Consider the following 15,531-nt stretch of genomic DNA (forward strand, 5'->3'; position numbering starts at 1 on the left):
CAGGACCCCAAACATCTAATTATCTTGTTCCCCGCGAGAGTTCATGGAGAACGTCAACCGAAGGGTTAGCCAACAATCACCGGGATCTATCTTCTCCCCCGAATCCCATCGAAACTTGCGAAAGGGGGGCGATCACTTCATAACACGGCAATTGGCGAGGACGACGGGGGTGTGGGGTTGTAGACAATGGCCATACACTCGGGCCGAGCGTAGTCACCGTCGGCATAAGCCGTTCAGCCTGTATGTACCAGGTTAAAAAGAAGCAAGGGCGTGTTGGCTACTTCCGCCTCCTCGTCCCCCCTTCGTTATTCCAATGCTCCAGGAGCTCCGCGCTCCACCCCTCCGCCCTCCCTCCGCCCTCGTCTTCGTAAATCACGATGAGGGGTGGGGTTAAACGGTGGCCGAGATTATTCCGGCACATCGGTCAATTATTCCTCGGTAAATTATTCGTTCCCGACGAAAAACGGACAACGGAATGCAAGTTTCGAATGAAAGTAGGTCTGTTCTCCTCGGTAAATTATTCGTTCCCGACGAAAAACGGACAACGGAATGCAAGTTTCGAATGAAAGTTTACGCTTCTTGGCCGAGTAAATCATGTCGGCCAGTGGGCCCCAGCGCGCGTGCTCGCGCGAAAGAGCGTTAAAAGTTCAGCCCCCGGGCATGAGTGGTGGCGAAATATGAGAACTAATTGCGACGCACTCCGCGGGGAGTTGAATCACTGGGGAGGGGGTGGAGAAGGAGGATCAGGGTTGGAATTCGGAGGTGGCCGGTCTCGGTGCAAGCGCACACCTCCTCGACCCCGCGCGCGCGGAAACTTAAGAAGGAAGCGGAGACAGGAAAAGGAGTAGGGGACGAATCCAACAACATAGTTATATCCTACTACACCCCCCTTCCTCGCGCATGTTGGCAGCGGCGCTGGGTGTGTTTTTCATTTTCTTTATATCACCCTTGACGCTCGTAAAACCATTACCCGTGACCGAGCGAGAGCGCAACTTTCTATATAGAACGTGGATATCGGTGTGCGCGCCACGTCCACAGCCGCGTCGCGCCGATCCACGCGCGCGGTCTTTGATGATACTCGGGAACTTCTTTTCGCTTCCTCGTCCCCCTACAACCGCTGGGCTCCTTCGGCGTAGAGACGAACCCAATTTCCTCGGCGACGGAGAGACCCCTCGGATTTCCGTCGTTCGCTCACGCGCCCACGGGACGGATTCAGCTTCTCCTCGATACCGATTACTCATTCTCCTCCCTGACGATTCCCATGGTTCCCGATAGCAGTCCCTGTCCTGGAACAAATGTCTGGCTGATGAGAATGTCCGTTGATGGGCTGTTCACCGTACAGATGAAAAGGCGAGGGATTACATTTGGACAGTCTACAACCGACGAGTTGTGTTGCGAATGTTTGTGAATTTAGATTGTAGTGGAAGATTTTAATGTTCCGGGATCGGAGAAGAATTTGTTTTACTAATCGTTGGATTTATTAACACTCTTCCGTTTCTCATTTGCCAAAGTTAATTTCTCCCTCGGTGTCAAATGGACATAGTGGTAAAACAAAGAAGTGGCTCGATCTGAAACCAATGATACCCGAGACATTCCTTCGGAGACAAGACGTCCATTGTAAACTTATGCGTCAGTCGCGTCATATTGACTCTATAAGGAGTCCCTTTTATCAGAGGTTAAGATCGTGAAAAATGACGTGATTCCTTTAATTACAACAAAAGATTGCATCGATCACGGGGATGACCAAACGTTTTAAGTTTCCGTATACCTTGTTAAACTCGGATAACCGAAATACCCTGAACAGCCCATTACACACGAGCGTCCAAGAGAGAGAAAGAGAGAGGACGGCTTGATACTCCGATGTGTAGATAAGTCAGTTAGCGACTCGCTCTAGCGCGTTCCAGCGTCGAGCCTTTTTTGCGTAGCGCGGCCTCTTATTGCTCTCCTCTCTCCTTTACTCTTGCTCACTCCTGGCGGGTGATTCATCATCGGCGTCGTCTTCTCTCTCCTTTCTCTGGCTCGGTTGGCTGGCTGGCTGGCTGGTCTGGCTCGCTCGCCTGGCTTGCTTGGTTTCTGGCTTTCTGGCCCCTGGACACCCTCCGTGCCCCCCTCGCGCTTCGGAAACCCCTTTCCTCTTTCTCTCCTCTATCAAGCGCCTCTTCCTCCATCTCCTCCTTCTCGGACCTATGTACTCGTTTTACTCCTACACTGGAGCCGTACCAACATGCAAGTTCTGGCTCGGCAGGGCGCTCTTTCTCGCTGTTCGCTTATAGGTATTCCCTGCATTTATACCCGGGCAGATCCTGGTGTCTGCGACCGCCGAGATATCTGTGCTCGATCCCGCTTAAAATTTCAAGCGAACCAACGCGGTCGAATCTGCATCACGATTCACACCTCGCGGCGAACGTTTTAATAATCTCTGCTCTCCCATTAATCATCTTGCTTTTCGTATACAGAATGCTAATTCAGATCCTACGATCGTATGATTTATTCCTGCGTTTGTATCGCTAACGACTCTCCTCTTATCGTTTCGCTCTCACCGCGTTATGCTCCAAGTGACACGGGTGTTCAGACGCCGCTAGGAGGAACCCCTTGTGTGTTTAGCTTTCGGCTTAAGGACACATTCCCCTCGGTTCGGTGTGTGTCCGATATATCCCCGAGCCCAAGATATCCGCACTTCCAGGTACACCCACTATAAGGGCGAGCAGACCGTCGCTATAAAACATGCGAAACGATATATTACCCGGCGATATCACTCTCCGGGCACTACGGGGCGATACGGTAATATTTCGCCCCGGGAACGCTCGGAAATGTCGGCGGTGTAAACACTGCGGGGGCACGGGCAGAGATCACCACCACCCCAGAGCTAGCGAGAAGAGGAGGCTTCTCTTATTTCCTGCTCTTGGCCCTGACGCGCGTTCCCTCGTGTCAACCCGTGTGTGTTGCCCCGGCGCGGATCGAATATGATGCTTCTCCTCGTCTCTTGCTCCTTGCACGCCCCGTGCGCTGCCAACGATTCAATTATACGAGACACGGAACCGTGTGCTCGCGGCTGCTCCAGGATTGATGGCCACGATCCCCGACATACGGCATGGGATTTCCTTAGACACGCGTGGGCAGGAGGGTATAGAGGTGTCTCTGTCCGAAGTTCGGAGTATCTTTCCGCGTTGCCTTTCCCAAGAATTTTTTTTACATCGCCATTCCTATCGAGTCTAGATAGTTCGATGATCCTCCATGACGGTTGCGTGTTCCTAGCGAGACTGTGTTGTATGCCCGAGTCCCGCGTGAAATATCGTACCGTTCCGAGGAGCTTTGGGGCTAGAACGGACCACCTTCGGTTCCGAAGGTGGGATTCCGGTAATTCGACGCGTTCGAGAACAGAGGAAGACCGATGGAGCCGAATCCCATTGGGAGAGACAGAGATGCCAGGTTGCAGGGTGGAGGAGGATGAGTGAGAGAGAGATAGGGGTCGAGGTAGAGAGACGTGGGTTGGGTATGGGGGATAGAGTAGGGGCGGGAGGGCGTTCCACGGCACCCTGCATGGGGTAGCTTGCAACCTCACGCGACACTAGAGCCATCTATATCCCCGGAGATTTATGAGTTCCTGGTGCAGCGGCTGCTCGCAGCAACTACACACCGCACGCAGCAGTATCGGTCCCGGGTACGGTGTTGGTGCTGCCCCCTGTCGCGACTGGCGTGCTGTTGCCCCGCGGGGGTTACGCGCAATTCGCGCTCGTGCAACGGTCGCCCTGATAAAAAACCGTCGACTCGATCTCAATCCCCGATGCTTCTGCGAACTTCCTCTGTCTCTCTCACTATGTGTGTCCTGTCCGCGATCCGCCACGGACACGCTGGCCCGGTTCGTTTGTTGCTCTTTCCTCTGTCTCCTCCTACCTCCCCACGCCGACTTGAAATATCGATCATCACTGTGCTCCCTTCGCGTTTATAGACTGCGAAACGCGTTCGAAATTATAGTTCGACGCGGTCACGGGTGTTGGGACCGCGATTCGACCAACGAAGTTGCCGTGTCTACGTTCCGTGAGGAATGGGCATTTCTGGTCGTTTTACGCCAAGTTCACGGTGGCTCTTTTTTTCATTTTTCACTCTGGAGATATGGTCTGTTTCCAGAGCGGTGGTGGGCAAATTGATTATATAGATGAAAGAGTTTTGAATAACGGATGGAATATAGAAACAAGTACTTTGACGGTTTTCATTGATTACACGTGGAAATTCAAATTTTTATAATACTATGACAGTTTTTGAATGCGTCGACACCTGGTGAACAGACATTTAATCTTATGGACTGTTTAAAGGATGACGATTTTAGATACCGCTGTTTTTTAATATGTATTAGTCGAATAGAATTTGCTCAACTCTGGTGTTTAGTCGCTTTTAAATACTGTTGTGACATGTTAAGGGACATTGAATTAATATTAAACAAGAATATGCATAAATTTATGGACTGACCTGATATCTTTGCCTTGCAAGTCCATTAATTCAGAACCCGTAAATAGGCTAATAAGACCAGTATTACAGGAATATTGCAATGATTATTGAATTATTATTGAATAATCTATATTATTCTTCTGCTTATTTTTATGTAATATTAGATGTCTGAAAATATTTGTCATAATATATTAGCAACATCTAACTGCAACACAAACTTCTATTATGCTTGTCTGCTACTAAAATTTGAATGTTCAAATGGAGAACCAATATGTAAGACATTGAGAAATTATCCGGCAGATGAAAGATCATGCAAAATAATACATATCAAATCCAGTACAGGGGCACAACAAATTTTCCGCTATACCTAATATTACTCCAGACACATCGTACGATCTGAAATTTCAGTACAATAACATCGACAATTAAAAGAATTATTTCGAAGTACTTGTTAAAAAAATTACGAAAGTCAAGGAAAACGTGTGGACAGTGTATTCCCCGAAGCAAGATTTTCCGGAGGAAGTAACAGGAAATAGGGTGAAAGCAATCGGTGGGATAGAAGCGAATCGACGGGAAGGCAAGGCACTCTCTCGCAAGTCGAGATTTTTCAAGTGCCCCCTCGACGCGGCCGTCCATTCGCGCAGCTCCGCGATATCCTGCAGGGGTAACCCCGATGAAAATACTGGTAGAGAGAGGGGTTTACTCGGTGGTGGCACCGAGGGTACGGGACGACGACAACGATATGAGTACCGGTATCTACCTACCTATGCTTCTGCTCTCCAACCCAAACGCCGCCCCACCCTCTTGATGCGGCCGGTTTACGAGCAACCTGTGGTAACGAGAGCGATAGATAATAACCGCTCCGTGCTCAACCCCCATCCCTTTCCTCGTCCTATCCCGTTTCTATCCTCTCTCCCTCTATCCCAGGACCGCGTACCCAGCAGCACGTGGATATTACCTTCGTGGATATTTTTTCTCCATTCGCCCGGTGTCCCGATTCCTCGAACGGCTATCTTCTCCAGCCGTCGTGTACGTTTTCGTTTTCAAGACTATACTCGACGATGAAGAGCTTGGAGATTTTCGAGATCGTTCACGTAAGAAGCGTTTGAGAACCGTTCGGAACGCCATATGTAATAAAGAGTATTTTAATATGGACAGCTTTAGGGAACCCGTGATTATTAAATATTGAAGAAAAACATGATTTGGGTAATTTTGTGTAATCCATGAGCGATAAGGTAACTTATGAAAATTCCCCATATTCTGTAATAATTGCTGCTGTTACTTTATCAGTGATTTTCTAGCAGTATTATAATTAACTTTACATCCACAGTACACTTTTGGGTCTAATCCAAACCTAACACAACTCCTGGACCTTTTTCTATAAACTATAGATTATAGAGTGGAGGGTAAATTTTGAAATAATATTAGTTGTAAGAGGAATTGGTACCTGATCCATACCGAACCGGGGTCCAGCCTCGAATCCTCTGAATGACGGATAAGGTTGTTTTGCCGCGTCCTATTGAGATTTGTGCTTTTCGGTTTTTGCGAGCTTTGAGCAACATTAGACTCCTCGACGTAAAGGCACGCGGAACGGGAATTTATCGCGGCTTAAAAAGTCCGGCTTCCTTCGGAAATCCTGATAAATGCGCGAAGGAGCAACGCTCGTGTACGTACATTAAACTCCGGCGGGGCTCGTTGCAGAGAGAGTCCCGGGGGCTAGAAGGCGAAGTGACTCTAGGCCGAAAAGCAAACTACGGCAAAAATGAAATACAGCCGCGGTACAAACAAACGTTACAGCCAAGCAGCCCGATTCGTAGCTGCTCCTTGAATAAATTCCAAGGATTTCTTCCTGCTCGATTCCACTTGCGAAACATCTTCATTGGATGTTTCTTAGAGTTGAACCCTTCGCTATGTTTCATATCTTTTTTGTTAGTGTTTCACTCCGGTGAGTCAGAGTTTGCGGATGTTGCTTTCCGAAGACTTGAGTGAATTATCTAAGAGAATGAGTGGAATAGATTGATTAGTACTTGACGTTTATTAGTAGTCGGTTGATCTGTAAACAAAATCACATGTTCTATTGAGCGATTAATTACCAAGACACCAAGTAATTGTTTAACTTTCAAAGATCATTTATGAACAAAAATATCAAACACAAACATACCCGCATATAATACACACTTGAACTTCACAAATTTCAATTGAGGTCTGGTTCAAAGACAATACATTCACCCCCAAAATCGTTTCACCCCACACGCCCGTCACGATTTTACCCTGCCAAAGTCGATCGTAGTAAAATTTAGAAATCAATTTCGTCGGGATTACGCGAACGGCCGAAAAATCAGTCGATCAGAAATAAAGGGAATAAACGCCCTAGCCCCCGTCAATGGCGGATAAGTTTCGGGGTGAGGATGTTCAGGGACGTTGCGAAGAAACAGGTCGTACAAGAGGGGTAAGATTGAACAGTTGGCGCGAGTTTGCGGCTGTGAAATGTGCCGACCTTGCCAAGACCCGAGGGGGGAGAACATCCTCTCTCGCCTACCTTTCCGCTTTCTTTATCCGTTTTTGTCACGACCGCTCGACAGCGTGGCCAGGGCAAACAACATTTTCGAAATCTTTACAGAAATAAAGCGCAACACTTTCCGCCCCCGTGGACATCCGTGATTTATTCGCTGGCCGGCGGCGACTGCGATCGCGAGCGGTACCCTCGAGTTATGACAAATAGAGCCACAGGAACGGGAAAGAATCGTCTTGGAAAATAAAGACAAATAGAAACGAGGATTCAACATGCTATTGCGCTCGAGAAGAATATTTGTGGTTAGCCTGAGATATGGAGATTTGATGTATTCGCACTTTTCCATGTAGATTTGTTGAGGAACGTTTCTTAGTTATTTAGTCGGATACTGTAAATGGAAAGAATTTCGGGGAATATGCAAGAAATTTTGCTGAAACTCGATAGTGTCAGGATTTGTAGCTTACGGAGCCTAGGTTATGGGGATGTTGGAACTCGACGGTTTACCCTGTCGGCCATATGCATAGATCCTACGACATTAGATTCACACGTTTCGTTCGAAAGAATTACATTTTCGTAATATCTCTTGCTTAAAACTTCCACACAATAATCAATGCATCTACTTTTTCCATGCAAAAACTCCGTACTACCACGATTGCCAGACGAGAAATCCTACTACATACTCTAATTCCACAAATTACGTTATCAGATCTTTCAAACCGGTCTATTAACCAGCAAGTATTCTTCCTCGAAGCATTATCGTCCATTCCGAATATGTTGGGCAAAACCGAATCTGCAGACAACTCCACCAAAAGAAGATTTCTGACACCCTCTATTCTTTCGTCCAGAGTCAGAAATATACAAATTCACTTTCCATCCGTGGAAGGAAGCAGTACGTACCATCTCGGGGGCATCAAAAGGTGGTAAGAAAGGGAAAAGAAGGACGATGGAAGGGGTTGCAGAGGGCACGAAGCGGTTATAAAAAGGGAGACAAAGGGCGAGCTGGGTAGGGACGCAACGGAACTGGCAGCGGATTGGCAATGCGCTGGCTCGGGTGTCCTGCCACTCCACCCTAAGACATTTCACAGACCCAACCCCTTTCGCTCTTAACGCGAGCTATCGATATCCCCGAGATACAGACACCAGGAAAGCCGGGGCTCAACGTGCGTGTGGCTGGACAAGGCACCGCGTGCATTCGTCCCCATTACAAAAGGAGCTGAACCAGCGGCCCGACGACCCCGACCCGCCGTCGTGTCCTCGACACGTTCAACATATGAACGTACCCCTGAGGAGTCGAACCTTGAAAACGACCGAGAGCTGCACACCGTTCGACGATTCGCCAACCAACCTCCTCCTCCTCCACGTCGAAACGAATGGCGGTCTGTGTTCGGTATTTCCTTTTCAAAATGTCTCTCGCCGTTATCCTAGAGAAAATCGACATGCTGTTTCTTACACGACGAGTTTAAGAACCCTGGTCCACGTAATTGAGAGGTAGAGAAACGGTGTACGAAAGTCGCCTTTAGAAATGTTGGAAATATGTCCAAGGACCCAAAGTGGACGATGGTAAACGCTCGGGAATTCTACGAGAACGCTGATGGATGAGGAGATTAGCTCTTCTCACGTACTCTTTGGCTGCTCTATTTGCCGGCCTTGTCTTCTCTAACGGTACCGGAGGAGGTGCCGGCATTGGGCTCGTAACGAGATTGGTCGCTATGTCATGGAGGTGTTAATGTGCTTTGGGTGTGGGTTATCTAAGAGGAGGGAGCTGGAGCTGAGGATTCAGTAATCCTTATTGTAATTATTAATCGATGTTCAATATTACCTTAACCTTTTAATGCCCGATGTTGCACCGGTGTAACACTCATTTTAAAAGTCCCACGTGAAATTCTGTCGCCGGTTGATATTTAACGTTTGAAACGAAAACGAATAAAATGGGTGAAAATGTAAAATTGAGAAATTCCCATAATTGTGAAATAACGATGTAGGGGTCTGTGTAGTACATTTTCAAAGCACTTACTCAGTATTCATACAGCGATAACGAAGAGTATACTTCTACGATCGGAAAAAAGTCTTTTCGATCTTGCATGAAACAGCTGACAGTCACCTAACGCCGCACGTTTCTGATTTCTGTTCCAGGTGAGTGGCAGGCTGCATCCACTGTCTCTGTAATGCCAAATAGATGGTCGATGTGCGTATCTGTCGATCGTCAATTTATCGGTTGCGGCGAATCGGATGCTGCACCCGGTGAGTGACGAACCCGCCTCACGCTCCCCCGCGCCAGCCAACCACCACCACACTGACGTCCGGTACAAGCCTAGCATTGTCGTAGTTCTCCATCCACCGCCATCCCCCAAACGTTTCTGGTCTCTCTATCTGTAGTTCCTGCTTTGACGCAGTAGTGTTGTAGATAGAGGGGGTGAGTTATCGGAGTAGTTCCAGACTTATACGGATCTCTGGTGAATTTCGGAATTGCGAAAGATCGCGTCCGGATGTGTAGAAAGCGAGGAAGAACGAGAGTGAGAGAGAATAAGTGTGCGTGTGAAAGAAACAAGCGATATAGCAGAAGAAAAATAAACTCGAGAAACCGAAAAACGAACGACAGGACCGTGGTAAAGAAACAAGGAAACAGGGAGAAATATCGTAGATATTATATCAAAATCTCGTCCGTTCGTCCTTTAATTTTTTTTTTTTTTTTTATTTTCAACCGTTTCGTTGTTTCTCGGCGGTACGGTGCGGTAGGGTGCGCGTAATTCAATTTGAAACCTAAATACGTAACGAAAAGGCTAAAGAGAGAGTGAGAGTGAGAGAGAGAGGTAATATTAGTAAGTTAACGCTTAGGAAGTTAGAGGAGCGTCCGCGAGCGTCGACGCGGGCGCAAAGAAATACTCGAACGAGGATCAGGGTTTGGGGAGGGGGTGGAATTCGACGACGACGTAATTCGCACGTTTTTCCCGGTGACCATTTTGTTCCTTTCTCGCGGATGTATAAAAAAAAAATGAACGAAATAAAGATAAAAGAAAGAACATTCTGGCGACACGTCTCGCGGATCTCCTCCCCCTCACCGCACCCATGTGTCCCGTTCACATAACGTACTTCCGTATTATTTTTTTTTTTTTTTTTTTTTTTTTTTTTTTTCTTTGGATCGCTTCTCGAACGTGTACGTACGCTCGGCGAGATACACCCCTTCCGGAGCGTGTCGCGCTAACGACTGCTGTTGATGTTATATATGTTTTTGTTAATTCTTTTTTTTTTTTTTAATCGTCCGCGGACACGACACGAGAACACGTTTCTTTTTTGTTCTCAATCGTCGCCGATTGGCATCGAGCTTAGCTTGGCAAAACGGTCGACGGGTATATCGTGGGGCGGCGAGGCGCGACCTCTCGATCGGTACGCGGCGCCACGATGGGAAACGTGTGTCTTTCGATCGGTACAAATTATATATGTTGAATGTTCGATAATTTTGTTAAATGTTATATAGAAATCGTTTATGCGAGCGGCGCGACCGCGCCGGGTATTTACTTCCCTTATCCCCCCCCGAGTCGGAATAGCTTTCATAATTTGGTTTGTACGTTCGAAACGGAAACTTTATAACAAGATGATCTTCCGTCGGGTTCTTCGTCTTCTTTTTTCGTTTCGTCGTTTAAACCACCTTTCCCCCTTCCTCCCCTCGTCGGTTACGAAACGGATTGTCGGAACAAACGAACTCGGGGATCGGACCCCTTCGATACGAGCAAGGATTATTACATTGTACGTACCTACCCTAGTACCTAGACGCCTAAACTCCAGACACGAGATGCGTGTGTGTGTGTGCGCGCGTGGCGCTATCCTAAGCAGTAACACAACTATTCTAGTTAATGAATGTATACGAATAGCCGCTAAGAGACACGCAAGAGTAAAACACAGTTTTAAAAACGCAGTATTTCTAAGAGGAAAAATTGTAATGTTAATAATTATTTATTTTGTGGATCTCGGTGATACGAGCTAGAATTCCGAAAAACGGGAATAAAAGGTGGGGAGACGCGAGCGAAACACGGTGTTGCGCGGCGGTAACGTAATAGCTACGTGTCTGTTTCCCCTCGTCCCCGGGCTCTGTGCTGTTGCGTGCTGTTGTAAAACAACGTCGTTCGAGACAGGGATCATTCAGGCGCGAGTAGTGCTCGTGCACCAGCAGGCCTATTTTAGGGGTAGTAAACGAGCGTCGTAAGCGGGTAGCAGCCCCGCCTCCCCCGCGCGGCCGATCACTCTCTTGTAAACGCGGTCGTCGGCGAGGAAGAATTTTTTGCTGTAAACACGGCAAAGCGAAAAATCCTCTTTTGTAACATATTAGGGTATTAATTGTTTACCAATCGGAATACCTGATTGTAATGTAACCCGAGAGCGACCAGGACCGCACCTGCCGCCTATATATATATATGCGTGAACGTTGTAATGGATTATACAAGACTTAGGGGGCGGTTGCTGTTCTGAACGCTGAATTGTAATATTTTACCTTGATTATACGATTACTAAGAAAAAAAAGGAACAAAATAAATGCGATATGTAAACCTTGATTATTGCGTGTTTTTTGTCGCTGTATTTCTTTTTTTATTTTTTCATTTCTGCCCGACGGCCCTGGGCCGCAACCAATCCACCACACCTGTGAAAACACCTCCTGTGCGTCCAAACCCGCTTCCACGTTTCCCGTAATAATTCCCCCCCTCCACCGTTCCCGTTGCACACCGTATGCGCGCTGTGATTGTTCACGAGATATAGCAGCTTTTCGCCCAGCTTCTTTTTTGAAATTCGCACTGTAGATTGTATGGAAATATGCACATTCGTTTTTATCAATGTAGATGACATTTTTTGGGGGGACAGGGGGATTGAGCAGAAAGGGTTGGAAGCGGATGCCATTGGGTTTTGGAGTTAGTGGTCGAATTTTGTGAAAATTAAATTAATACTTTTATAAGTGAATGCCGAACTTCTTAACGTATTTTTTTTTCGTAAATACAGTTATTGTATTTTAGTTATATATATTCGTTTGAGTAATGAAGAATTCTGATTTACAACCCTTTCGTTCAATCCCGTTTCCTCACCCTTAGACCACTGATTCGATTTACCTTTGTCAAACGTAACTCTCATATATTCTCAATATTCTAGAATTTGATGAATCCTCCTTTGTCATACGGGGTCAAATTGGTCCAGTATAAAGGAGGAGGTGTGACAACATACGGTTAAAACTATCATTCACAAAAGTCTTCCGCATAGAACAGCAACAAAACGAACAAGTTATTCCCATCATCGGTTCACACAATCGCTATGCATTTCCCTATTCGTCATTCAAACTCCCACAAACCACCACCGACGTTCCACATTCACCGACGGTCTTCGCATCGTTACGCCACCTTCCCGTCACTCGATTACGCAACGATCGTTCGCGGTTTACGTAACACATCGACGTAGGATGGCAAGAAGGGGAGGTCGATCACAACGATAAATCCGGTGTCGTTCGGACTTAAGGGTAGTTGGGTAAAACGAGGAGAAAGATATTTCGCGTGGGCATCGTTGTCAATTCCTGGCCGATAACCCCCGTGGGGTGGGGGCTGGACGTGCAACGGTTGCTTTACGACGCTTAAGGCCGCCGCGTTAGGCGTCCTCGGTGTCCTCGTCGCGGTGTGCGGGTCCGCCTTAACGGGCGTTGCGTTGATCCGGGGTCGAGCTTTCTCCACGACGGCCCATAAGTCTCGCGGTGCTCCGGGATATTAATATGTTATTGCGGAAAGACGCCCTCATGAAAGTCGACAAGGACTGGAAAAATATGTCTCGCGCGTCTCGACGTCGTCGTCGGTCGTCGACGACGATAGGGGTGGCGGCAGGAGCTGAAGCGGGGCTCGCCTATATGCCAGAGGGATGATGCCGCCGGCTGCTGCCGCCCGGCCTTACACACCCACACCGTCCCTTGTTACTATCGTGCACGACGCGCGGGGTGTGGTCGGGCCAGAATTCACCAGACGCCATTTGTATTAATGAAGCTCCCGACAATGGTGCACGCTCGATGAATTATGTACCTGGGTTCGAACCCGAACGAAACGCTTGTTCGCCGGCCGATCCGCCGGGCTCTACTTTGCCAGTGACCTCACGCATCCGCGCGTCCTCTTCGCTGGACAGGCGCAACCCCCTTAACGATCCCCCGCGAACCTTGTTCCTTGTAATCCGTTTCGTGGGATCTTGCGCGCGTTACGCTGCACCGGCTTCGATCACGACGGTGTCTGGTGGCTCGCGATATAGTCCGAAACGCGTTGTATCGGCCAATGAACAATATTAAGACTTTTGGTATACATATACAGTTGCTCGAATAAACATGTTTTTGTTAATGATCAATGATTTAGTTTTTTATTTCTGCACTCCTTTCCCGTTTGTTTGCTTGGTTTTCTTAAAATTTTTCTTTGCTGTTTATTATTAAGTTCTGATCCTCGGTCCACTGTGTCATTGGGTAATCTGTAGACTGCGGATATTTATGCAAATTCGCCATTTTAGATATTAATTAGTCTTATTATGTTGATAATATTATATAAATATCATTACGTTTTATTAAAGTTTACTATAAATGCATAAACATTCGCAGTTTAGTAATCCGTGTTCCGTTTCCTTTATTAATATGTATTCACAAACAGAAACTAAAAGAACTGGAGAATTTATTGGTCCCCCTTCATCTTAATTCGAAGAAGGTTTGTCTGAAGGATCTAACAGGAACACCAGAAGCCTTTTTAGAATTTTACTGAAACAATTACAACGCACGTTGTACTTATTGCAATGTAAATCTGTAACTCGATAAAAATTCGGCATTCGATGACCGACAATGTTACCGACCCAGACCATTCAGTGAAGATCAAGTACTCGACAGCCACGATCACCCCAAAAAATTCCAATTTGTCGGTTACTCCCTTAAACGTCTCAACATCTCGGTAAAAACACAGATATTCTCACCGTAGAAGTCGTTAAGCCTGTCGCAAGAACGAGGATGTACATTTTTCCACTGTTCAACGACACGAGAAACGACCTTGAGCAAAGAATAACACCCTTGTCGGTCCGTGGAACTTAAGTTCCGTCCACATTTGACCCGTGAACCATCCACCCGAAACAGCTGCTGGTTTAACTTCCATTCACCAGGGGCCAGCTTAACCCGAGAAACATATCAAGGATAATCCAGACGTGGCGGCAAACGGCCGGTTCCTGACGTTCCTTGGTACGTAGCAGGAATCGCGAAGACTATTGCCCGAGCCGGGCAAGAAACCCTCGAGATTTCCATCAAAGATGGAAAGCTCCCCCCGTCTGCGTAAGCGCGACCCATTACCGAAAGACGTACCGGGCATCCATCCCCGTCCCGGCGTGGATAAAACGACCGCTTTACTTCGGATTACAGGGGTGCAATTTACAGCAGACGCGAGAGCACCTGTTCAGTTCTTGAAGAAATGGAAAAGGTGGCCGGAGGGGTGGCGCTTCGGGGGTGTGGGAATAGCGTGCCTCGCAAACGTTGCGGTAATTGAATCCCAGTAAGTCCCCCACCCCCACCCTATATATAGGTGTACTTGCTCAAACATACAACTTCTCCCCTCTGCAAGCCTTATTCCTCTACACACGTTTGGCCTCCTCGCCTTATCTCTCTGCGAATCTTCGATGATTCCACGAACTTACCAAAGAATCGTTTGATCCACTAACACTCCCGAAGGCACGGAATCACAGATAACTACGCGAAAGACATTATACTCGAAGTATCCCACAGGGAACTACAGTGAAGTTTGGCGACAACAGCTGGTCCAGTCGAGCACTTCCAAAGGAGCCAGAGAAGTGTCCACGAGCTGCGACCTCAGGAACTTCGGGGGTAATTTAAAGAGAAGCCATCAGTAGAAACAGTTCAGACCTTCTACCACGCCATTTATCCATAGTTACACAGGGTGATCCTCTCGCTGGGGAAACTAAAGGCCGTTCCGTTCTAAACGATCACCCTACGAGAGGATGACCCTATACTTCAGTATCCCAGCTACGCTCTGCTTGTCCAATATTAAGAATAACCCCATCTTCTTCGTGCCCCCTCCAAATCTCAAACAAGAGAAGCAGGCTACTAGCTATAGCGTTCGGTGAACAAGCTTCGCTACTTCAAGAGAGAAGGATCCTGATGCACGACTCTCACGTTTCACGCCGGCACCTTAACCAGAGGGGCTGATACGGATGGTGCACGGTGTAGACGAGTCCTAGGTAGCGTGCTCCGCCCTCATATAATTACTTCACGCTCCGTACTCCGTAGCACGGCGGTCTGAAGCGTACGAGCGCGTGGTCCTCGGGCGTACAGCCCGCGTCGCTCCAACCCTCTTTCTCCCCAGCCCAGGAGAGTATTCCGGTGGCGTACACCGGCGTGTTCTTGCGGGGTGGTTGGGGCTCTCTGCTCGGTGTGTGCGTGTTCCAGCGCGTGTCTTGCCTCGCCACGGCGGAAGGGTGTGAGAATAGGTTGCCTGGCTGGTGCGCGGGGGAAGGAGATCGTTGCGGAAGAGGAGGGGTTATTAGGCAACGCAGCACCTCATCCCTCATCCGCGTAACCGCAC

The 15,531-nt window shown here is 47.8% G+C and overlaps 1 protein-coding gene across 1 annotated transcript in view; it reads left to right on the forward strand.

Annotated features, from left to right (window-relative positions):
• LOC107185344 (homeotic protein ultrabithorax-like) overlaps nucleotides 1-9,244 on the forward strand; it is a 147,702-nt gene extending 138,458 nt beyond the window's left edge. The window contains exon 4 of the mRNA XM_015573009.1: nucleotides 9,092-9,244. The gene's annotated coding sequence lies outside the window, so the exon portion shown is untranslated. The remainder of the gene's footprint in view (nucleotides 1-9,091) is intronic.
• Nucleotides 9,245-15,531: the final 6,287 nt, after the last annotated feature.

Source organism: Dufourea novaeangliae, unplaced genomic scaffold (assembly GCF_001272555.1).
Source record: "Dufourea novaeangliae isolate 0120121106 unplaced genomic scaffold, ASM127255v1 scaffold60, whole genome shotgun sequence".
In the NCBI taxonomy this organism is placed as follows: Eukaryota; Metazoa; Arthropoda; class Insecta; order Hymenoptera; family Halictidae; genus Dufourea; species Dufourea novaeangliae.